General features: G+C 38.2%; 1 pseudogene; it reads right to left on the bottom strand.

Annotated features, from left to right (window-relative positions):
- Positions 1-745: 745 nt before the first annotated feature.
- LOC144457175 (small ribosomal subunit protein eS21 pseudogene) lies at positions 746-10878 on the bottom strand (annotated as a pseudogene).
- Between the last annotated feature and the right edge of the window lie 1651 nt (positions 10879-12529).

Raw genomic sequence — 12529 nt, 5'->3', positions numbered from 1 at the left:
TTTCTTGTGTGTTTTATGTGAGATAGTTTACCTCATTCTACTTCTCCCTTTCTCCTCTCAGTATAATTTTCTCTCACACCTTAATTTTCCTTTTTTAGATATCACTCCTTCATCTTCAACTCACCTTCTGCCATCTATCTATCTATCTACTTATCCATACATATATTTTCCCCCTCCAATTACCCTAATACTAACAAAGGTCTCAAGAGTTACAAATATCATCTTTCCATGCAGGAACATAAACAGTTCAACCTTAATAAGTCTCTTATGATTTCTCTTTCCTGTTTACCTCTTCATGTTTGTCTTGAGTCTTGTATTTGAAAGTCAAATTTTCTATTCATTTCTGTTCTTTTCATCAAGAATGCTTGAAAGTCTTCTATTTCACTGAATTCCCATTTTTTCCCCTGAAGGATTATACTCAGTTTTGCTGGGTAGGTGATTTTTGGTTGTAATCCTATCTGGATTGACCTCTGGAATATCATATTCCAAACTCTCTGATCCCTTAATGTAGAAGCTGCTAAAACTTGTGTTATCCTGATTGTATTTCCACAATCCTTGAATTGTTTTTCTGGCTGCTTGCAATATTTTCTCCTTGACCTGAGAATTCTTGGAATTTGGCTATAATATTCCTAGGAGATTTCCTTTGGGAATTTCTTTCAGGAGGTGATCAGTGGATTCTTTCCATTCCTATTTTACGCTCTGGTTCTAGAATATCAGGGCAATTTTCCTTGATAATATCTTTTTTTTTTTGCTGTTTTTCTGATTTATTAAGACATTTTCCACAAGATTTCTTCAATTAGAAGTTCTTTAAAATGATACCATCATTTTTTGCCAGCCGAAGAATAGAGTCATCAGATTCTCCCATTCTATGAATTGCTCCACAAATAGCATACATTTTAAACTGGCCATTGAATCTGCCTGTGACCTTGTCAATCTCGGCCATGTTCATCAGGATGGACGCGTAGTCCTTGGCCCCCATGATCCTGTTGCCCCGCAGAGCATTTCCGGGGCACGTAGAGATCCACGAATTCGCTGGCGTCATTCTGAATGTAGGAAGCTGAGGGGTCGAGTGCAAACACGAAAGCGGCGGAAGAGAAAAAGGTCCTTGGTAATATCTTGAGAGATGATGTCTAGGCCCTTTTTTTGATCATGGCTTTCAGGGAGTCCAATAATTTTTAAATTATCTCTCCTGGATCTATTTTCCAGGTCAGTTGTTTTTCCAATGAGATATTTCACGTTGTCTTCTATTTTTTTCATTCTTTTGGATTTGTTCTATTGTGTCTTGATTTCTCATAAAGTCACTATCTTCCAATTGCTCTATTTTAATTTTTAAGGAAGTATTTTCTTCAGCAAGCTTTTGGACTTCCTTTTCCATCTGGCCAGTTCTGCTTTTGAGACATTCTTCTCCTCATTGGCTTTTTCAGCTTCTTTCACCATTTGGGTTAGTCTATTTTTTTCTTTTTCTTTTTTTTTTTAGGCAATTGGGGTTAAGTGATTTGCCCAGGGTAACACAGCTAGTAAATGTTAAGTGTTTGGTCTGAGGCCAGATTTGAACTCAGGTCCTCCTAACTCCAGGGCCAGTGCTCTATCCACTGTGCCAGCTAGCTGCCCCTAGTCTTTTTTTTAAGGTGTTATTTTCTTCAATATTTTTTTGGGTCTCCTTTAGCAAGCTGTTGACTTGTTTTTCAAGATTGTTTCGCATCAGTCTCATTTCTCTTCCTAATTTTTCCTCTACTTCTCTTACTTGCTTCTCAAAATCCTTTTTGAACTCTTCCATGGCCTGAGACCAATTCATATTTTTCTTGGAGGCTTTGGATGTAGGAACTTTGCCTTTGTTGTCTTTTTCTGGTTGTATGTTTTGATCTTCTTTATCATCAAAGAAAGATTCTGTAGTCTGACTTTTTTTGTGCTGTTTGCTCATCTTCCCAGCCAATTACTTGAGTTTTAAAGTCTTTGTTAAGGTAGGATTCTGCTTCCAGTGTGGAGAATGTACTGTCCCAAGCTTGAGGGGTTTTGTGCAGCTGTTTTCAGAGATATTTCTAGGCACCCGTAAGTTTTCAGTTCTTCCAAGGTGATGTGGTCTAAGGAGAGGTATTTACATCTCTCCTGGCCTGTGCCCTGATCTATGATTGACTACAAGCAGTCTTTTTTTTTTTGTCTTGAAATCGTGAGAGGGATTCCGTCATCACCATCGCTACAAGCTCCACAATGCCAGCACTATTCCTTGCCCCAGGACTGCCGCTCAGAACTGCAACACAGATCCAAGCACAGGCAAAGCAAGAGAATATTGCCTTAGCACCCGCAAAGAGATCCCTGCAATCCCCCTCTGATCAGTTACTTGATTCCCTTTCTGTCTGTGGGTCGAAAGCTTCAGAAGCAGCCGCCACCCCAAGGCTGTGGTGGGACTGGGGCTGGACCAAGTTCCTCTTTCATCTTAATCAATAGAACTTTCCTACTGACCTTTGAAGTTGTCTTTGGCATTTGTGGGTTGAGAAGTCTGGAAGTTGCCATAGCTGCCCCTGATTCAGTCCCCTGAGGCCTGCTCCAAGATTGCTGAGGCCCAGTCTTTGCTGGTGAAGCCCACACTGAACTTTACTCCTCTCCTAGCTGGACAGAAGAAAATTTTCCTGCCAATCTTCCAGGTTGTCTTGGGCTGGAAATTTGTTTCACTCTGTCTTTTTGTGGGTTCTCCTGCTCTAGAATATGTTTAGAGCCATTTTTTTATAGGTATTTAGAGGGGTTTGGGGGAGAGCTAAAGAAAGTCACTGCTTTTACTCTGCCATCTTGGCTCTGCCCCCTCATTTATGTTTTTAAGCTCAGATTTGCAGGGTATGTCATCTGGAGCTCAGTTCCATTGCTCTATGGAACACATTATTCCATTCCCTTCTAAGTTTTCTTGTGAGTACAGAATAATCTTGTGTTATTCAAATTTCCTTTCTTTTTTATTTGAAGGTCCTTCTCCTGATTGCTTGTAGGACTTGTTTCTGAATTGAATTGTTAAATTTAAATATTTTGTATCTAGGAATTTGTAGGCTTAGGTTTCTTTTTCCTCTGGAGGTGATCTATGAATGGCATTTCATTTTTTTATGTTCAGAAGTTCTGGACGTTTCTTTTCTATTACTTCCTACATTTTGGTGTTAAGGTTTTTGGTCCTGTCTTGTGCTTCTTAGGAGACCTAATATCCTCAGATTATCTCTGTGAGTCCTGTGTATAAGATCAGTATGTTATGTTTACACAGTGAACATATTTTCTTTTCTTTCTTTTTTTTTGCCTCTTTTCTTCTAATCTGTATATTTGAATTCTCATTCAGTTGTTTTCTCTTTTGTTTCTTTGGTGAGACTCACCATGTTAGATTCCAGTTATTCTATTTTGCCCATTACCTTTCCTGGGCAGGTTATAAATTCTGCTCTCATATTTTTTAATTGAACCATCAGGAACATTCTGTTACAGTTCTAAGTTCTCTCCACATTCCACAGGTTCTTCTGTCTCTTCAGGCATTAGAACATTTTCCTTTGCTTTATAACATTTATTCATAGATGTCTGAACACATTTCGTAGGTTTGGAGGTCATAGTTCCTTCTATTATTAATAGTTTTTCTGTTCATTTATCTGCTTATGTTCAAGATCTTTAAGTTTTCTTCCTGAGATCTTTGATAATTTCAGACTTTTTCTTCTTTCTGATTTTTCCCTATTCACTTTCTGACTCTGTCTCCTCTGATGGTTGTTTCCTTGAAGGCTGGATCTTAAAGTGTCTCAGCCTCCTCCCACAGTTGGCTCCCACAATGTCAAGCAATTCATGACTCATTTAGACTAGGTTTCTTCCCCAAGGGACTTTTGGGTTGACAGGAATGACTGCATATGGATACTGAGTGATTTTTCTGAGGCTTAGAGGAGTGCTTCATAGCTCTCCCTACACATGGTATCCTGTTCTGATGACCTGTTCCACTCCCTCTATTCCTTAGTTCTTTGGCCTGGCACTGGAAATTCAAAGAGATACAGAACTGGTGCTTTTGCTTCTGAGGGGCTATAGCCTCACTGGCCAGAGCAAACTTCTGTAGCCTGGAGCTAGAATTTCCACTGCATTTGAAAGAGGGAAGGGGGACTTATGTTTGGAGGGTGGATATTTTTGCAAGTATGAGTATTGGGTTCTTGAGTGTGTCAACATAATTTTGCTGCCAGTAACATGGGAAGTTAAGCTCAGAGTCAATAAGTGTTAGTTCATGTTTAATTTTTTAAACCATCTTTTGGATTCTGGGTATCCTTGACTATGGCAATAGCTGAGATTACTTTATCTTTGGTCCATTATCTTGGAGAGGTTGTGGGTTCAGAGAAAATGAGTAGTCTTTGATCTTGTTGATTACTTGATCTCTCTTTTTAGACTTGAGACTCAAATTATGTTTATGCATATTTGAATCTTGATTATTAACACTTTTGTTTTCTTGTCTCTTCAGACTTCACAATTTTACCCTGAATTGTTAAAACAACAAAAACGATTATAGAAAAACTAAGGATTTACATGATTGGTTATCTTACACGCACTCCACTGGGATAGACTGGCAATGAACTTTTTGTGCATAATCATCATCATCATCATTATCACCTCATCATCGTTTATATAGCATTTTAAAGTTTGTAAAGTCCTTTCCATATATTACATTACACACACACAAACACACATGCACATTTTATGGCAATATAAACAGAGGTTCAGTCCCACACATGCAAAAAAAAAAATCACCAGCTCAAAGAGGAGGAAGATGTACATATAGTGGCAAATATCTCAGTGGGAGTAACTGCTCAAAATAAGGATCTAACCAATTTGTACAACAACCTTATAATAGAAATGTCACAGGTATTCTTCCTCCCATTTTAAACATATGTTTGGCCCTCTATACACTATTCCAGGTGCCAGTGATTGATTCTAGATCAATAAGAGGCCAGCTTTTCAGTCACATGATGAATTTTGACCAATCTCCAGTGATTCTCTCAATTGGTCATGTATAATACAGATAATTAAATGGATAAGTTAACGGTGTACTTTTCTAATCTGCCATTACAGCTCTTTCTTTTGGCAAACTTCGGTGTTGTACAAAGTAAAGTTTCAGAAATGCTTGTGATCACTGTGACTTTTGAAATATATTATTTGATTTTGTAGGTTATAAATGATCGGACTCTAATATAGAATCACATAGGCTAAACTATCCTAATGTCCATAAACATAAAACAATGACAGATAGCTTGTACTTTTCCACTATCCTGACTCATTCTGATCCTGTGTCAAGTATTTAAAACAATTGTAACTTCTGATTGCATAAGACTTTTGGCTGACTGCAGCTGCTTTGATCCACACCCATCTCTGGAATTCCAAATGCCAACTCAAACTCTCACCCAATTTTTGTTCCTGTCCCCATGTCCACCAGAGCCTGGTATTGAAAAGTGCCCCAGGGAATTTCTCCTTCACATTTGAGTCTGATTACCAGTGCACCCTTTCACGTCTGGCACTGATTACCTATTCTTAATCAAGCTTATTTTTAAGGTAGAAAAATTTCCCTGCTCAGAGCCCATTTTAAAAAAATTATATAGTATTTTATTTCCCCCAGTTACATGTTAAAACAGTTTTTAAAGTGTTTTAAAGTTTTGAGTTCCAAATTCAATTTCTCCCTCCCTACTTCCCTTCCCCCACCTCTGAGGTGATATGCAATCCAATATAGTGTATGTATGTACAATCATGTAAAACATTTCCATATTACCCATTTTGTACAAGAAGACTCAAAAAGAAAGGAAAGAAGAAAGAGAAAGAAAGAAAGAAAGAAAGAAAGAAAGAAAGAAAGAAAGAAAGAAAGAAAGAAAGAAAGAAAGAAAGAAAGAAAGAAAGAAAAATAGAGAATGAAAGAGAAAGAAAGTGAAAAATAGCATGCTTTAGTATGTATTCAGACAGTATCAGTTCTTTCCCTGGAGGCAGATAGCATGCTTCATCATGAGTCCTTTGGGATTCTCTTGGATCATTGTATTGATGAGAATAGCTAAGCCATTCACAATTCATCATATAGTATTGCTGTTACTAGGTATAATGTTTTCCTGGTTCTGCTCACTTCACTTTGTATCAGTTCATGTCTTTCCAGTTTTTTCTCAAATCATCCTGCTTATCATTTCTTATAGTATTTCTTTACAGTCATATACCACAGCTTGTTTAGCCATTCCCCAATTGATGGCCGTTTACTAGATTTCCACTTCTTAGCCACCATGGCTATAAATATTTTTGTACAAATTGGTTAGATCCTTATTTTGAACAGTTACTCCCACTGAGATATTTGCCACTATATGTACATCTTCCTCCTCTTTGAGCTAGTGATTTTTTTTTTTGCACGTGTGGGACTGAACCTCTGTTTATATTGCCATAAAATGTGCGTGTGTGTTTGTGTGTGTGTAATGTATATATATATATATGTGTGTGTGTGTTTCTTTTCTTTTCTTTCTTTTTTTTTAACCTGCTTTCTGCACGATATAACAATAAAACTCATGTTTGTACTAGCTTCCCCAAGTACCAAGTTCCTATGAATACCCAAGTCTAGGACTTTGTTCTAAATTTTGATATGAAATAGAGCACACTGATTTAGTTCAACCCATAGTAGAAGAGGAAATTGAATCATAGAGAGCTTAAGTGATTTATACAAGTCACACAGTCAGGACCAGAGTGAATTAGGTTGCATAATGGGTAGAACTATGAAACAGGAGTCAGGAAGATCTGAATATGAATCCTACCCCAGACACTTACAAACTGTGTAACCTTCAGCCTTGTTTTCCTCATTGATAAAATGGGGGAAAATTGTATCACTCATCTCACAGGGTTATTGTGAGGATCAAATGAGATAAAATATGTAAAGTGCTTTGCAAACCTTAATTTACTATATAAATGTTAATGATTAATATTAATTCTGTTATTATTATTGTCATTATTATTAACCTGAGAATCTTGACACTCCCCCCCCCACAAGTGCAATGTTCACCTAGAGAGCCTCATAAGGTCTTGGACATATTGCCTTCTAAGGAATAGGATTGCATAATGGCTTTTTCTAGTTTAGTCTTCACCAAGAAAGCACTTCAATATGAAGAAGAAATTCTTATCAATTGATCTTTGTCTCATAAGATGCTATAAATCAAGAGTGCATACAAGTTAAAGAGACAACCCAATTTACTGCTAGTCACTAATGAAATCTCTTCAATATGCAAGATATCCTATTGCTGCCATAAATACTTTCCCATTTGGGAAAAAGCATATTAATGTTTCTGTTTCATTGTTAAAATCCATTTTCACAAAGGTGGGTTGGGACAACTTTATTTTTTCCTCTCCTTTTGTTGACAGTGGCTGTGGGAAATCTCTGTCTGTGCTGCCTTCCCCTTAAAAGGAATTATTTCCCCTTCCTCTCATGTTTTAGAATGTAAGTGATTTCCATCCAGGTTCCATTGATGTTGTGCATAAAGGTAATAATAACCTCTTGCTATCCAAAGATGAGTAATTGGTAGTTTTTTTCAATTGAGTTGAATGAATGACTCTGTTTTCCCCTTTTGGGGAAGTAGGGTGTGGACCATTGAAAAGAAAGAAATAAAGGGCATCTAGGTGGTGCGGTGGACAGAGCACCAGTCCTGGAGTCAGGAGGACCTGAGTTCAAATCCGGCCTCAGACCAAACACTTGACACTTACTAGCTGTGTGACCCTGGACAAGTCACTTAAGTCAATTGCCTAAAAATTAAAAAAAAAAATTAAAAAATAAAAGAAAGAAAGAAACTGCCCTACAGGGAAACTGAACTTGGGATTTTGATCCAGAGCAACAATTAGGGGGCTTTGTCCAAACTTTAGAGTGTATTGACAGCATATTTTATTTCTCCAGCAGCTAGAAACCACTGAGCTCAGCACCTTGTTAGCGAAAGTATTTATTTAAAATGAGAAACTACCACTTGGCATACTCTGTACTACTGATGGCAGAATCCCAGATGAACTTCTAGGTCTGTTCTGGCACCTGTTTCTCTCTTAGAAGGAGCTTCCCGTTGTCTTAGTATCTCTGTATCCCTTTCGTGAGACAATGTTCTAGAGAACCTCCCACCATGAGCCCTTGTATGCTGAAGTCCAAGGTCTCTCCCAGGTTCCCCGTCATCTAAATTTGTTTGAAAAAGTTGATTTAAGGGAACTTTTTATGCTGATTTTCTCTAAGTATAAGAATCGCTAGTAAGGACTCTGCTTTGGCTAAATAAATATGATGATGATGATGATGATGATAAAATTTACATATCATTTAAGGTCTGCCTTAACTCATTTGTTCCTTATAACAACCCTGTAAGGAAGGTACTATTATAATCCCCATTTTACATAAGGGGAAACTAAGACTGAAGAATGTTTAATGACTTATCCATAGTCCCACAGCTTGTAAGTATCTGAGGCAAGATTCAGATTCAAGTCTTCTTAACCTTATGACCTACACCCTATCCTCTGATCCTCAATGCTTCTCCTTTAAGCATTAAGTATTGAACAATTAGGTTAACCAACCAAGAAGTATTTTACACCAATAAATGTTCAGGTCGAAGGGAATATTTGCAGGATCTGAAATGTTGTTGTTCATCCTTTGTTTCTGAAGAAGACCAATGACGTCATGGGATAATGTTTTGACATATGCTCCAATTGGGTTTAAGTGAGGCAGAGTTGCACAAAGTCCTCAGCCTCATTTTCTCTTACAGAGTCATTGAAGTCCAGTGACAAGTTAAAGGTGAAGATGACTGGCGATGGCCCAGGATGCAGTGGATGACTTTAGTGTCTTTAATGTCTGACCAAACACCTGCTGCAGGCCAGAGCCATTTGAACAAATTGTTATCATCTACCCATTCTGCCAGAGGAAGTCTTCACATGCTTTCAGGAGATATCCCCCTAATTCAGCAATGGTTTGAGGTCTGTAGGTTATCCTAGTTCTCCTTGAATACCCCATACACCCCAGGATGTGAGTGAATGATTCATAACAGACATTAACAACATCAGAGCCAAGATCAGTATAGGGAGAGCACAGACCCACAGATGATTAGCGTAACTTGATCTGGGATATTTAGTAAATTACTCCATGAATCTAAGAGGGGAGAAATTCATTATAATCAAAATAAGATGTCTAATCTGATATAGAGCCTAGAACTTTTGAGACGCACCATAAAGTGGATCTAGTCACTAAATTATAGTCCAATCTTCCTATTTTTTGGAAGAGAAACCTGAGGTTCAGAGAGGAGAAATGATTAGACTAGGGCAGAGTTGCAGCTAGAACACCTGTCTCCTGCCTGTTACTTCACTTCTTTGTCCACAATCCCTGGCTACTGCCATGCGAGTATTACATTACATGAGATGAGCAGTGCAAGGACTTTATTCACAAGGGACCTTAATTAGGTTCAGTGTTGATCCAAGTTAACTGTCAGTTTGGGGAAAAAAGCAATATGAAAACTCCTTTTACAACTGTAACAAGCAGTACTGGCTTAGCATCCTTTGGCAACATAGACTAGATGTAGTTCTCCCTGGAATCAAGTTGGTTGTGCTGTGTAGTCACGATCTCCACATACCCAAATGCATCCTTCTCCTCATCATATGTGTATGTTTATACCCCCCCACGCACATGTGCCCTACACAATAGTAATAGCTAACATTTATATAGAACTTAGGATTTCTAATCACTTTACAAGTACTGTTTCATTTTATCCTCACAACAACTCAGGGAGGTAGGTGCTATTATTACCCCTATTTTGCAGATGAGTTACTGAAACAAATAGAGATTAAGTGACTTGTCCTTGGTCATACAACTGGTGAGTGTCTGAAGGTGGCTTGGAACTTGGGTCTTCCTGATGTGCTCTACCCCTTGCACCATCCAGCTGTATCTGTTCTATGTACTGCCCATCTAACTTCTTATTTTTTATCACACTTATAAACACATAAATGTGAATATAAAGAAATGACAGGCCACTTCACAGATACAGTATAATAGATCCAGGTGAATGTTACGCTGCAAAGTAGTCACTTCTACTTACTCTGGTTTTGTGACCTTAGAAATTTTATTTTCCTTTTTTGGACCTCTTGGGGAGGTTGGGTTGGATAAGCTCCAGGGATCTTTCTAATTGTAACAATTTACATTCAAGACTTTGGGACTCCTCTTTGAGAATTACCTCTAGAGTCTGTTTATAACAATAGCAACCATGTTCAAGGAGTTCAAGGTTTACAAAGTTCTTTGCATAGATTATGATATTTTATCTTCACAACCACCCTTCAAGGTACTTTTCAGGTATTTTTATCCTCATTTTATGGATGGGGAAACTGAGGCTCAGAGAGTAACCTAAGGTCATTCTCCTAGCCAACGTGAAGAGGCAACAGTATTAAATCTCTCCTAATTTCAAGTCTTCCACTAATAGACAAAAACTATCCGATGACTTTTTAAAAATATTATCTATCTTGATTATCTATCTCATTCACCAGACTTTTAACAGAAAACAATTATTAAGCATCTACACCTGACACATGTCTCTTCTTACTTCAGTCCATCCTCCACTCAGCTGCTGAAGTGATACTTTAAAAAGAATAATGAAGTCTGGCCATGTAACCCCACTCTATTGGTTGTCTATTACCTCTGGTCTCAAATAAATAGTCCTTTGTTTGGCATTTAAAGCTTTTCATACCCTGGGCCCTTTCTACCTTTGCAGTGTTCAGGAAGGACTAACACCTCTGGTATAAGGGCTTGCCAAATCCTTTTCAGGGCTGCTGATCCACCTTTCCTGTCCACTTGGCACCTAATTCACCTGTGGCTCCAGGAAGCTGTAGTATATGCAGCACCCATAAATCATCGTGGCAGATAGGGTAGACCATGCTAAGGGTAACTAATGGGCTATAAATCCAAGGGTGAGTTAGAGGGATATTTGCCCCAAGCATGTAAAGATTTCCCCTGGTAGAATGGGCAGATGAGAACAATTTGTTCCAATGGCCATGAAGGTGGCTGAAGAAAGCACTATGGAGCTCTTACAGCTGGGTCAGACATCAAAAACACTGTCATTCACTGCATCTTGAGCCATCACCAGTCATCCTGACTTTTGCTTGCCACTGGACTTTGATGACTCTGGAAGAGAAAGTGAGGCTGCTAACTTTGTGCAACTCTTGCTCACTTAAATCCAATTCACTTGCAAGTCAAGGTATTGCCCTGTGATGTCATTAGTCCTCTTTAAAAATGACAGATGAACAACAATAATACCTTACTTTCCTTCATATATTCTATGTTGTAGCAACACTGCCCTAAGTTCCTTGAACATAATAACCCACCTCCAATCTCTGTATCTTTGTTCTGGCTGTCCCAACATCTAGAATGCTCTTTTTCCTCACTTCTACCTCTTAGTTTCCCTGACTTCATTCAAGACCCAGCTCAAAACAAATTATCTCCTTCAGTAGGTCTTTCCTTTTCACCCTAGCTGTAGTGTTATCTGTCTGAGATTACCTTCCCATCTGTCTACTCTGTATATTTATTTACATGTCATCTCTTCCTCCCACCCCCAACCCATTAGAATATATCCTTCTTGATGGAAAGGACTGTGCCCTCCCTTCTTTGTACTGTGGAAGAAAACACATGACATTTTAGAAACATACTGTGAAACAAAATTGAAAACTTTTTTTTCTACAATCTCCTCCCTCAATCTGCCCTCCCTTCTATCCCTCCTCCTTTTTCTTTCCCCTTTTCCCTTCCAAATTCCTATAGAGTAAGTTAGATTTCTATACGTAACCGATTGTTATTCCCTCTTTGAGCCAAATGTGATGAGAGTAAGGTTCCAACAATGCTCATCTCCCTCTCTTCTTTCCCTCTACTGTAATAGGTCTTTGTGTCTCTTCATGTGATGTAATTTATCCTTTTCTTTCTTCCCCTTTCCTCTTCTCCCAGTACAATACCTTTCCACCACTTAGATTTATTATCACATTACCTATGCCCTCTATGTACATATACCCCTTTTAAATGTCATAATAAAGATACAGTTCTCAAAAGTTATAAGTATCATCTTTCCTTGTAGGGATGTAAACAGTTAGCCCTTATTGAATAACATGTTTGGGGGTTTTTTTGTGTTTTTTTTTCCTTTCCTTTTTCCTTTTTTGTATCTCTCTTAAATCTTGTATTTGAAGATCAAATTTCTGTTGAGCTGTGGTCTTTTCATCAAGAACGTTTCAAAGTCCCCTATTTCATCGAATATCCATCTCCTCCCTTGAAAGTTTATGCTCAATTTCTGTGGGTAGTTGATCGTTGGTTGTAATTCAAGCCCCTTTGCCTTATGGAACATCATATTCCAAGCCCTCTGATCTTTTAATGTAAAAGCTGCAAGGTCCTGTGTAATCCTGACTGTAGTACTATGATATTCAAGTTGTTTCTTTCTGGCTGCTTATAGTATTTTTTCTTTGACCTGATAATTTTGGAATTTGGGTACAATATTCCCTGGGGTCTTCCATTTGGGATCTCGTTTAGGAGGTGATCTGTGGATTCTTT

This window comes from Phascolarctos cinereus, unplaced genomic scaffold, assembly GCF_003287225.1.
Source record: "Phascolarctos cinereus isolate Bilbo 61053 unplaced genomic scaffold, phaCin_HiC Scaffold_4;HRSCAF=312, whole genome shotgun sequence".
NCBI lineage: Eukaryota > Metazoa > Chordata > Mammalia > Diprotodontia > Phascolarctidae > Phascolarctos > Phascolarctos cinereus.
The sequence above is the reverse complement of the archived record's forward strand: the minus strand, read 5'-3'. Positions and strand labels throughout refer to the sequence as shown.